An 11,212-nucleotide genomic window follows, 5' to 3' on the forward strand; every position below is an offset into this window, starting at 1 on the left:
GTACCCATTGTGCCTATAAAGATTGGAACCAACGGAATGTTGAGTAAAAAGTTACTACCTATGATGTTACAGCCATTTAACATTGAATTCAATGGGCAAATAATTGCTAGTCTGAGACCGTATTCTGCCCGGTAAAATCTGGAGTAGCCTCCCTTGATTTACAAAACGCAACCACTAGCCTTTTTGAAATTGATACGATATTAATAATAGTAGTTCAAAATGATTAATCCTATCTTAAGAACTATATTTTCCCGAAAGTACTATTGTCAGGTGACGCGGGAAAACTGCCCACAGTACCTACTTAAGATCTTATGCTAGCCTCTGCTATGGGGTTTGACGTATTTTTCCGCAGCAACCAAACTAATGGAGACTGGCGGACGCCATGCAGTGTGTTATGAGAAACTTTATTTCGTTCACTTAAGGCTTCAGGGATCTTTAACATGATTCTAATAGTATAAACGGGATCCCCGAACGACGTAATACTTTTCTCTTCCATGCCCTCCGTTCTCATCCAATGGAAACTAGACTGGAAAATCCCAATGAACTTTTTCGGCCAAAACCTCCGTTTCTTTAATATAAAAGATGGTCGGCATGGAACGTATTTCAAGACAATTCTAAAGTAGTAATGAAAATAATCAAGTTCCTAACAAATTATGTTATCCACGTATACTGATATGCCCGGGAGTTGATCTTATCTCACTAGGCGTGTTCTAAAGAAATCCCTCCCCCGCTACTCCGGAAATTACCGCGCTAATCGAGGAATGTCTATTGTCACAACCACTGAATTTATATATTTCTATGACCACAATTATTCTTTTCAACCACTTGAGGTTTGGACATAATTATTTCAAAATCAAGAATTGCAAATAATTAAAATATGTGTATGCCAGTTAAGATGATGATCTTAAACGTCATATGGGAATAATAGCATCACGAAGAAAATTAAAAAATTGGTATGGAAGAATTTAAACGTATTGATATCATTGACAACACTGGTCAGGATAATAACTTTTAATCGATCATAAATATAATAATACAATCTAGGCAGTGGGAAGACTTTTATCTAAGGCAAACTGGACTGCTTTTGCTCCATGTAAAACTTGATTATTAACTGAAAACACAATTCAAGTTATAAGATATTGACCGATATAGTTATAAGATATAGCCATTAATAATTCAGGAGGAATGCTTTTATATATGTGATATGTCATGATCTCGGTGGCCATAGGTGTGATGAATTTCAACGATATAACGAACCATATATATATCCTTTTAGGCTGCATATTGATCCAAAATGTTTACACTTCCGTTGATAATGTTGGTTAACCCAGATTGCCAAGGTAACAAATACTAGATATTGTTTTCATACTTATCATTGTTTTAGAAATGCCCTGTACACTTGGCTTTTTAGTCTTTAGGAGTAGCATGGGTCTTTAGCTCTGGTAATAGTTGCTTGTTTATTCGTTTATCCTGGTTTATGTACACAATGACATTAAATAGGAATTGGATTGCTGTTCTAGTAGAATTATTGTCTACATTAAATACTTAAGGACAGCTGACCAGTCGTTCGGATGGGACGAAATACCGAGGTCCCGTGTACACATTGGCGTGCACGTAAAAGATCCCTTGGCAGTTGGAATTCGATATAAGAGTAGGCGGTAGCGCAGCTGCCCGGGCAAAAGTTCCCTCGTAGCACACTGTATGGCGTATGCCCGTCTTCATTAGCCCAGTTTAGGAGCAGAACATTAGGATGTTAAACCCCATTTCATTTCATTTCATTTATATGAAATGACAAATACCAAGCCTCTTCCAATAAGAAATATGCTACTCATGTCAACCTATCATGCATGTTTCATACATTATGGAACTGTAAAAATACATACATACCTAATTTAGGGATAACATCTTCTACAATCTCACCATTAGCAGCTGTTATCTTTATCCTAATATTAGTTGTATCAACTGGTTTACCGTTAGATAAAACCCAGAAACCATCAGCAGTATGTTTCATGTCTACCCATCTACCAGATTGCATCATTTTTAAATCGGCTGCGGGGATTCTATATATTTAAGTAGAAAACAATGTCGTCAGTTCTAACAAAGAAACACGTTCATGCATTGGGTCATTTCAAGCTTTGGAATGAACATAGTTCTGTTAGTGTAGAGTTGCGTGTTGTGTTATTAAAACTATATAGTTTTAATGCGGTGCTCTCATTTTGCTTTAACTTGGGCATTCAAGTCAGACACATTGATATCCTAGGTTATCAATACATACATTTACTACTGTTCTTTGATTAGCAGTAACACTAAGACATATCAAAAATTTGAAACGGAAACCAAACATAACAGTTTTCAGAAATATCGATTTTTATGGTTCTAAGTATGTTATAAATTTTGAATAATAGAAGATAAATTCGAAGATAACATCATTTGTTTAAAGCAAATGATGACAATGTGTCATATCCAACACTGAATCAAAACTAACCCAACACCAAAGTGATTTACAGTCTAAATTACATGGTTTAGATGAAATCAACCCTTATTCCAAAGGCTCATCCGGATGACTTAGTGTTGTAAGTTTTCTTCTATCAATAAACACCACATAACTGTGCTTAAAGACCACGTAAGATCGAAAATCTAAATTACATGTATTTATAGCCCATGGTTACTATATCAACTTTACGGCAACTTCTCACCAATCTGATTAAAATTAAGTCGGCTGTTAACGTTTAAGTGTCCGACACGCCAAAACGCTTTTCAATTTTTCAATTACGACCTTAATCCGGTTGATTGGCTGGTGACGTCACAGGCACTACACATAGGATATACATTATCTATACAATATCTCACCGTCTGTACAATATAGCACTATCAATACACACGGCAAGTTGACAAGCGTCTGTTGACGTTCCAATTACCACATGACTGGCCTAATCATAATCACCGAATTATCGTCTTTCATTTGGAATATTTTAGAGTGAATTTCAAATGCCGTATCATGCCGTAGATCCATTTAAGCTGCCTTTGTTTAAATAGGCCTCATTAATCACATTGTAAATTAATGCACCTTGTACACATAACACGTCATTGTCTGCGATATCACCTCGGTGGAAGCGGACGTAAAATACAACTAACTCATCATCAAATAGGCCACATGTCAAATGAAGACGACTCAAGAAATTAGCGCATTTACCGGTAATTTGGATAACCCCGTAATACTTGATATAATGGCGCCCGTCATTTGTCGATATATTCATTATTAGCTATATATAATAATAATAACCATTTCTATACATAAAGAACAACTTTTATCGTAACTCCATTTGAAATTTACAGTGAATATGGAATTTTCCGATGACTATGCATAACATGTACAATAGATCGCCCTCATTTCTCAGCCAATCAACGCTGGGAATCTTATTACCATTTACGGTTACATGTACTACGGGTGTAGTAAATGAGGTTAAACTTCGGCACGCAAATTGCACGGGATCATACGTGGAGTTCCTGGTGCCGTTTGGTGAGTGATTAAACTGTCAATGCAATTGTAAAATACTTTTATTAAAAAGAAGATAAACGATTGTTGTTTAAACGCCAATCAACAAATAATACGAGGCTACTTGATTACAAAAACACTGGTGAGCAATAATTATTGGGTAAATAATACTTATAAACAACTGATGAGTAAAACTTAATGATTTTATACAATTAATGTGTGGGTGTACGATTCTACCATTAGTTCGTTCATGAGGTATTATGCACACGTTCCACTTAGAGTGATGTCTTTGATCTGGCCGGCGTAAAAAAAGATAATTACCTAATCAACATTCTTAATCCCACTAACACTCACTGCTAACACCGACGTGTAATTTATGACCCATGCCTGTATAACTTTTATAGTCGGATTGATTAATTAATGACAAATATTAACGACACTACACTTTATGTGGAAAAGCGAAGTGCTCGCAGTAAAAAACACATAGCTGGACCGGTATATTATTTACATATTAAAAGTGTTCGTCCAATAAGTTCCATATTGTAAAAAATTAATTAAGAGTTCAAGACTTCAAAGTTTAAAAGTTGTAGGCAATCTAAATTGGATCTTAAATTAAGATGAATTACAAAACGAATTATTCCGAAGTCAATTGTTTTATTTAATTAAGAACTAAGGGAGATTAAGGAATCAGTCAGGCGTTAATGAGTACACACGCCGGCTGTATATAGGTAATTAAGGAATAAACATTCCGAATATGCATTCGGTCACTGTGACGTCACTGGCGTCTGAGGGGATTAAGAGTGTTTTCGATAATTGGCAAAGTCGTTTTCACGGGAGGTCCATTTTTACGACTTTGAGTGAAGATAACTGAATTAATTTCAATCAGATTGGTGTGAACTTGCCGTAAAGTTGATATAGTAACCATTGGCTACACATATCCAAAAGTTCCAAAACCCATCTTATGTGCACTTTAAATACCAACTCAAGGTCCAAGGCCCTTGCAATCAAAATTGTTGGATCATCGAATGCAGTTTGAAATGTTTAAAATACAATTTGTCTTTGATGAAATTAAAATCATCTGGACCTTGAGTTTGGACAAAATGAAACAAAACCTTCATGGTAGATTCACATGTACGGTCAAGTATTTAGTATCTTGATGTATAAGCTATTCCCATTCTGCCCTGTCTTATTACTGCATATGATTAACAATTAATTATTCTGCAACACATCATTAAATGCTACTAAATATTAACTGTTTCATGTCAGAATGCGTTAAGTAATTCTTCACCTCCCGTTTCTGATCTGAAGTTTAATATAATAGGGGTTGCTGCCCTGTAGTTTATATTCTAGCTTAGTATTCCCCACAGGACATTGTACTGCTTGTATCTGAATCTTCCACCGCCCATCACCATTCTCGCCAAAATCCAGAGATCCTGAAAATGCATCCATTCATAAAATAATGTACTTTTAAAATTATCTAAAGGTATGAACATGGCGTCATTTGGTACATTTGCGATCCACAAATGTAAAGTGCAAAGGTCATTATGTCTTCGGTTCCCGGATGTTCTGTTCCCCCTACAGCAGTATTTATACACTTATACTCTAGTATAAATCTGAAATTTTATCGGGTCTGAAAGTGATTTGGTCAACGGTGACTATTGGTCCTTGCAGATTAGCAATTATATTTTCACTTCCCAAAAATTCGGAGCATATTTAAGAATCATTAAATAAGTCGATTTTTTTATACTTTTGTTGAATGTTATTTGCTAAAATTTGTAACATACAGTCATGAAATTGACGTGAATTGGTTATAATTTGCTTACTGCAGTATGATTTTTTAAACGTCAATAAGCCATAACTTTTGCTATTTAATGAAAATGTTTGATAAAATTTAAAATATACACTCTTTGTCACAGTCAACGAAAAATGACAGTCAATCTGAATATTTATCAGTGGTTGCTATTTGCACAAAACTGTTAAATGTTTACACCCCCTGAAATATCATATTATATAAAAACATCAATAGAACCATGATAATATAATATAGTATTAGTGTAATATTCCTAGCTACCGATAAGTATTATGGAAAGAGTCACATGTGTCTTAATGATATCAGATCAAATCAGAAATTGAATAATCTACAGTAAAGAGAATTGATTTAAATTTCCAATTATTAACTAGCCTTTCATATGAAACACAACACCATGACCTCCAGCGCATCAGGTATACATTTGCATTTGAACCGATATGTTAGAGTTTGTACATAATGCTGTGTATTCTTGGAAATCACAAAGATACGCCAAAACACCATCTTAACTTAAATCGGAAATCACGAAATGTTATGCTCGTCACCTAGAACATTTTGTTCTATTTAATATACTGATGACTACTATTATTGTAGATATATTTCTTTGATACATATTATGTTTAGAATGGCTATCTCATTTTGAATATCATGCATGCGCTAATGTGATTAATCTTCTGGCCTTTTTTGCACTGCTTACTGTACGCAGTTCTCGCATTACAAATAGGGGCTATCAACTACTGTACATAGTTTTGGTCTAATAATAGGAAACTCATCCACGGAGCCCGTTTTCAGCGATGAGCTGATTAGATATCCAATTTTAATAATCTTGTAGTTTGCATGTGCCTCTCAGGGACGGTAAGGAACTGGCATTTGACATTCAATATTATATTAATGCTTCAGTGGCGGACGGACTAACAGACCTAATTGTGTACCCCGGTTTCACGAAGTTTGTTTATATATTGTAAATATTCATGAAGTAAACAGAGCTGAATTAGGGAAGTCAGCCCTGAAAATTACGTCACGGACTATAGATGACTTTGACTGAACGTAGGTACAAATCAAGATGGCCAACCCCATAGATTAAGTTTGTTGGACTATTCAAAACAATATTGTTAGCGGTCAATAAATTCATGAAATCATTGGGGAGATAGTAGTATTCCTGATAGCCAAGGACGAGTACATGTAATATGAACTTGCCATTAAACCCACCCAATCGATGGTAAATATGTGATACAGTATTAATATTAATTAGATAATGTTTACCTGCAACACATTCTGGACACAGATCATTAGCAAATGCAACAAAATCTCCATTAATAGGATTACTACCTAACCCCTGTCCCTCTGCATGAACCTAGAAAGATTTGTGAAAATAAAATAATTTGATTTTAAAGGAAACTGTTGATGCCACTCCAATGTCGTCTACATAATGTGGGATATATTCTCATTTGGGGTTGTAGCTCGTTTTTCACACGTGTGTATTCTTGTTCACAAATTGTTATACTGTTTACATTCGCGCCATTGTCATCATGAAAAGTCTCTCGGTGATGCATTAAATTTTAACTTACAAACGTATTGATCGACTAATCAAAATAATTAATACAACATCATTGTAAATAATACCAAAGCATAACAAAAATTGACTTATATTACCAGGTAAAAAATTTAAGTTATTTTACGAACTTCTATCTATTATTAAAATCAGAAACGATAAAATGACTGAGTTCCATTAGGTTTCATTATGTCGATGATTAGTCTTGGAATAACGACAATACCATATTTAAACTTATTTTTACCATTCGTGTTCTAATATCGATTATCACGTATATAATGGAACAAGACGAAACGTCTAAATAATATAGAATAATATTATCTCTGTAGAGACTTATAATCACCCGCCTTATTCCAACTTATTGAAATGCATGATATGAGTACTCTTGAGATCCCAGTTATATCTGATTCCCTTGACCTATTGGGGTTATTTTCTTTCTAATGTCAAAGAGTCACTTTGTGAATGGATAAATAAATAATCGGTTCTTATAACATTCAAAATCATATTCTAAAGCAACGGTAACGAGCATTATCAGCTCACTAATCATTGCCACGCTTGATATCAATTATGTTTTCGTTGGTCTATTGGATTCACTTGTCGGCTAATTAAAATAGTCGAAACAACATCTCGCGTTTTATTTCGTACTTCTTGTAGCGACCATAAGAGGGCTGACTGAAAAGTTCTAAGTCTATCCAAGTCGATGGTTTCCATTTATTTTTCTACATAGTCCCCTTCGAGGTGTACACACTGTAGCCGACGATGTTGCAAGGCCTGGATGCAGTCAGGGGGGAATTTTCTACGGCCACGCTAAAAAAATAAATCGTTGAAAGCTAGGAAAATAACGACCGGCCAGTACTTCTTTCATTTCTGGAAACAAATCGGGCCAAAACATTATCAGGCTCTGCTTCAAAACGTCGCAGATTGTCACGGGACGTCAGAAATCTGACACGTTTCTGATCAAGACTTTTGGCACCTATCTTGCAGAAACTTGTATCATTCCTAACTCGTTGGCGATAATGTGCTTAACCCTCCCACGAGATATGCCTACAACGTTGGGAATATGTCGAGTGGTCAATCGTCGATCAGCCATCACCGTGTCATTCACCCGGGTAATTTTTTCGTGAATGGTTGCTGTTGATGGCCTTCCAGGACGCAGGTTATAGCCAAGGCTCTCTCTGTCCCGCTTAGATTCCACAGCCCACTTCTTTACTGTGGAAAAGGAAGAGGCGTCATCCCATACAGTGGTGACCATATAGGTCACTTCTTTACTGTGGAAAAGGAAGGGGCATCATCCCATACAGTGGTGACCATGTTAGTATGTATCTGTGTTGGGGTTAGTCCTTTGAGCTGCAGGTACTTGATGACTGCACTATAGCCAGTTTTGTTCATTTCTGCGTGATTTCAATGGGTAGATTCACAAGATGGTCTGGTACAAAGACAATAATAACAGTTGTAGTTCTTATGTCTATGATTGTACTTGTTGGTGACAAAGGTTTGTTGCAACCCAACTTATCTACCCTTTTTAGGCTTAGAACTTTTCAGCCAGGCCTCGTACCATTGCCACACTAGTCGACTGATCAACCATAATATGCCATTCAAACGGTTATGGTAAAAAATGCAGTTTGTCACAATTGTAGTGCTTATAGCAGATAAATTGTGAATTGAAATCTCAAGGCTTCTGTACTAGGTTATAACAGCGTATGGACTCGTGTCTCACAAAGTTTATGTATTTACCTACACCAGAGTTGACCAAGGAACCGGACATGTGCTTCAATCCAATCAGAAACATCACGCCACAATAACTGTCATAGCACTGATAATGATCTCTCAATGCTTCAAGGAAACTGTTCAATTCTTATAACCTTTATATTTTGTTTATAAATGAAATGGGGTTTAACGTTCTACTTTGCTGCACAAACCGGGATAATGAAGACGTTCATATGCCATGCAGTGGATTTTGTTGTTAATGTAAACGTTCCCGTCTGTTCACCATCGAATTCCAGCTGTCAATACTTATTTTACCTGCACGTCAAAAGTAGGAAATCCCGAGGAATTTTCTCGGCCAACACTACAAAGGGATCTCCTGGCGATTGAGCCATCGCCTTACTCCAACTTGCTTTTTACTCTCCAAATTTTGTTTTTTCTAATTTAAGAACAAGAGGCGTTTACAAAGACATATTTACCTTAAAACACATGCCACAAGAATAGGAACCTAGGAACTGTGGTTTATTAAGAGCTACAAAATGTTTTATGGTAGGATGAAGTGCTGCTGGTGGACGACTTGGTGGGTTATACTGACACGTACCGGTATCAGCTGGTCCATAGTAAGTTCCCTGAAATAGGACATGTGTGTGTTCTTGTGATGATAATAAATACTAGTAATGAATTGTCTGCCCCTTTCATGATGGTGAATAATAGCATATTTAGAATTTAAAAATCAAAAACAATTTGATGCCACTACATTTGGAAAAAATATCCCTTGTAAATGCAAAACTAAAAAGAAATAAACTCTCTTATTATTCGACCAATTCAAGTATCTTCTAACAATCTGGAAATACGTTTAAAATTCATTTTATTTCGAATAAATGGTAACCATTATTACAAAATACAATATTAAGCGGAAATCTTCTGGTAGTAACAATCTCATATTATTCAAATTGCATATAAAACTTTTGACAATGGTAAATGAAGCTACTGGATTTCACGGACAAGAAAAAAGAGAAAAGCTAATTTTCTGGCAACAAAATATTGATTCGTGCAATTATTCCACAGAAGTCGTCTGGTGAACACAGTAAGCTCATTTCTTATCTGATTATCTTTGTTTGAAAGCGAATCCGTCGAGTTAATAATCTTATTTCCAGTCACGCAACTATTTATTCCCCGCCGAGTCGGTTTAAATCAGAAATGAATTCTAATCTCATATGGCTAAGCCTGTAAATAATAAGTGTGATTTGCATTTGGGAAATTGACATTCAAGAAAATGACAGAACTCAAATCAGAATTGGAAGTTGTTTTTTTTGCACACATTTGAATTGTTTTTATCCCTGTTGTATGATTTAGTGAACAATATTGATTTATATTCGTATTCCACATAGTGTTCTGTTTAAAGCTCTACACGTGTATATTTTAGTTCCGAGTGGGTAAGCGAATATCGCGTTGCTCACTTGTTTATTTATTTCGGTTTTTGGTTAAATTGTCGACCACAAGAAAGTGTCCAAATTTGTTGATGTTCAATTTTCATTGAACTACACCCCTACATCTAAGTCCAACCGCAGGGGCAGGACAATTACCCAATATGCAAATGTTCTTTTTTTAACTTTTCTGTTTGTTTATTGATTTGTATTTTAAGACAAACAAAACCTACTTCTAATAGCGGATTTTATCTCAGATATTTTCGGGATTATTTGAACTAGAATGTAAGTCATTATTGAGATTATACAGTGCTAGCTGTATTCACTAGTTAAAACTACAAGCTCACCATTTATTGTATGTAATATGGTGTTTCATTAAGAAAAACCACCCAACACTCGTCACAAAGGAATAACAATCAACGCTTTAATATGTAATAAATACTTACATCCCCATTAAATTTATGACGATATAAATTCAAAATATCGTCCTTAATAGCTGCATCTGTTAGAATCACAGTTAAACTTACAAGTAACACGTTAAGAAACATGCTGTCTGCGTTATCTCAGAACTCTGTCAAATTTATCAAAGGCTATTTTTGCAGTTTATATAGCGGAGAGATTATTCACAGATGACTGTTACATGCCGATGACATACGTTATGCGTTCAGGGGTCAAAATTTCAAAGTGACAAATTGTTCTCGCCATCTCAGATATTGAGATATTTTAACGGCCTGGTTAAAAACAAATAAGACAACTATTTACTTTATGCTGGCAGAGTAACGATGGGACAAAAAGTTAACTAAGTAATGATATTTCGAAATAGTATTATATGTTGGAAAGGGATATGTCTGTGTGTGGGGGGGGGGCGGTAGGCTTTGCCTAGATTTTCAAGGTAGGGTGGGGGCGGGGGCTTTACTTTACTACGCAAGTCAAAGACCACAGACGCCTTCGACGTTCTAGTTACGCGATCAGTTTCTCAGTTTTACACCAACTCGTGTGAACAATGGCGGCTTTAAATCAATAGAATTCAATGTAAATTTCAAATTGATTGATCTGATAACGTTTTTGACCATTCTCTCCTTTTAATCCAATTGCATTTGCCTGTTTGTAGTCTTGAATAATATATTTAATCTTTATTCTGGTATATTCTGGTATATTGGAGCTTTAAGTTCGAAGCATACAAATCTATATTGATTTATATTTATCAAACAATATAGCATCGGCGT

At 35.5% G+C, this 11,212-nt stretch overlaps 1 long non-coding RNA gene across 1 annotated transcript; it reads right to left on the reverse strand.

Annotated features, from left to right (window-relative positions):
- Window positions 1-4,910: 4,910 nt before the first annotated feature.
- Window positions 4,911-10,575, reverse strand: LOC126817313 (uncharacterized). Its single transcript, XR_007678975.2, has 4 exons — window positions 10,433-10,575; window positions 9,039-9,188; window positions 6,567-6,657; window positions 4,911-4,929 (listed from the first exon to the last, which is right to left on the reverse strand). It is a non-coding gene; the product is annotated as an uncharacterized LOC126817313 (long non-coding RNA).
- Window positions 10,576-11,212: the final 637 nt, after the last annotated feature.

The sequence above is a fragment of the Patella vulgata genome, chromosome 4 (genome assembly GCF_932274485.2).
Source record: "Patella vulgata chromosome 4, xgPatVulg1.2, whole genome shotgun sequence".
Lineage (NCBI taxonomy): Eukaryota > Metazoa > Mollusca > Gastropoda > Patellidae > Patella > Patella vulgata.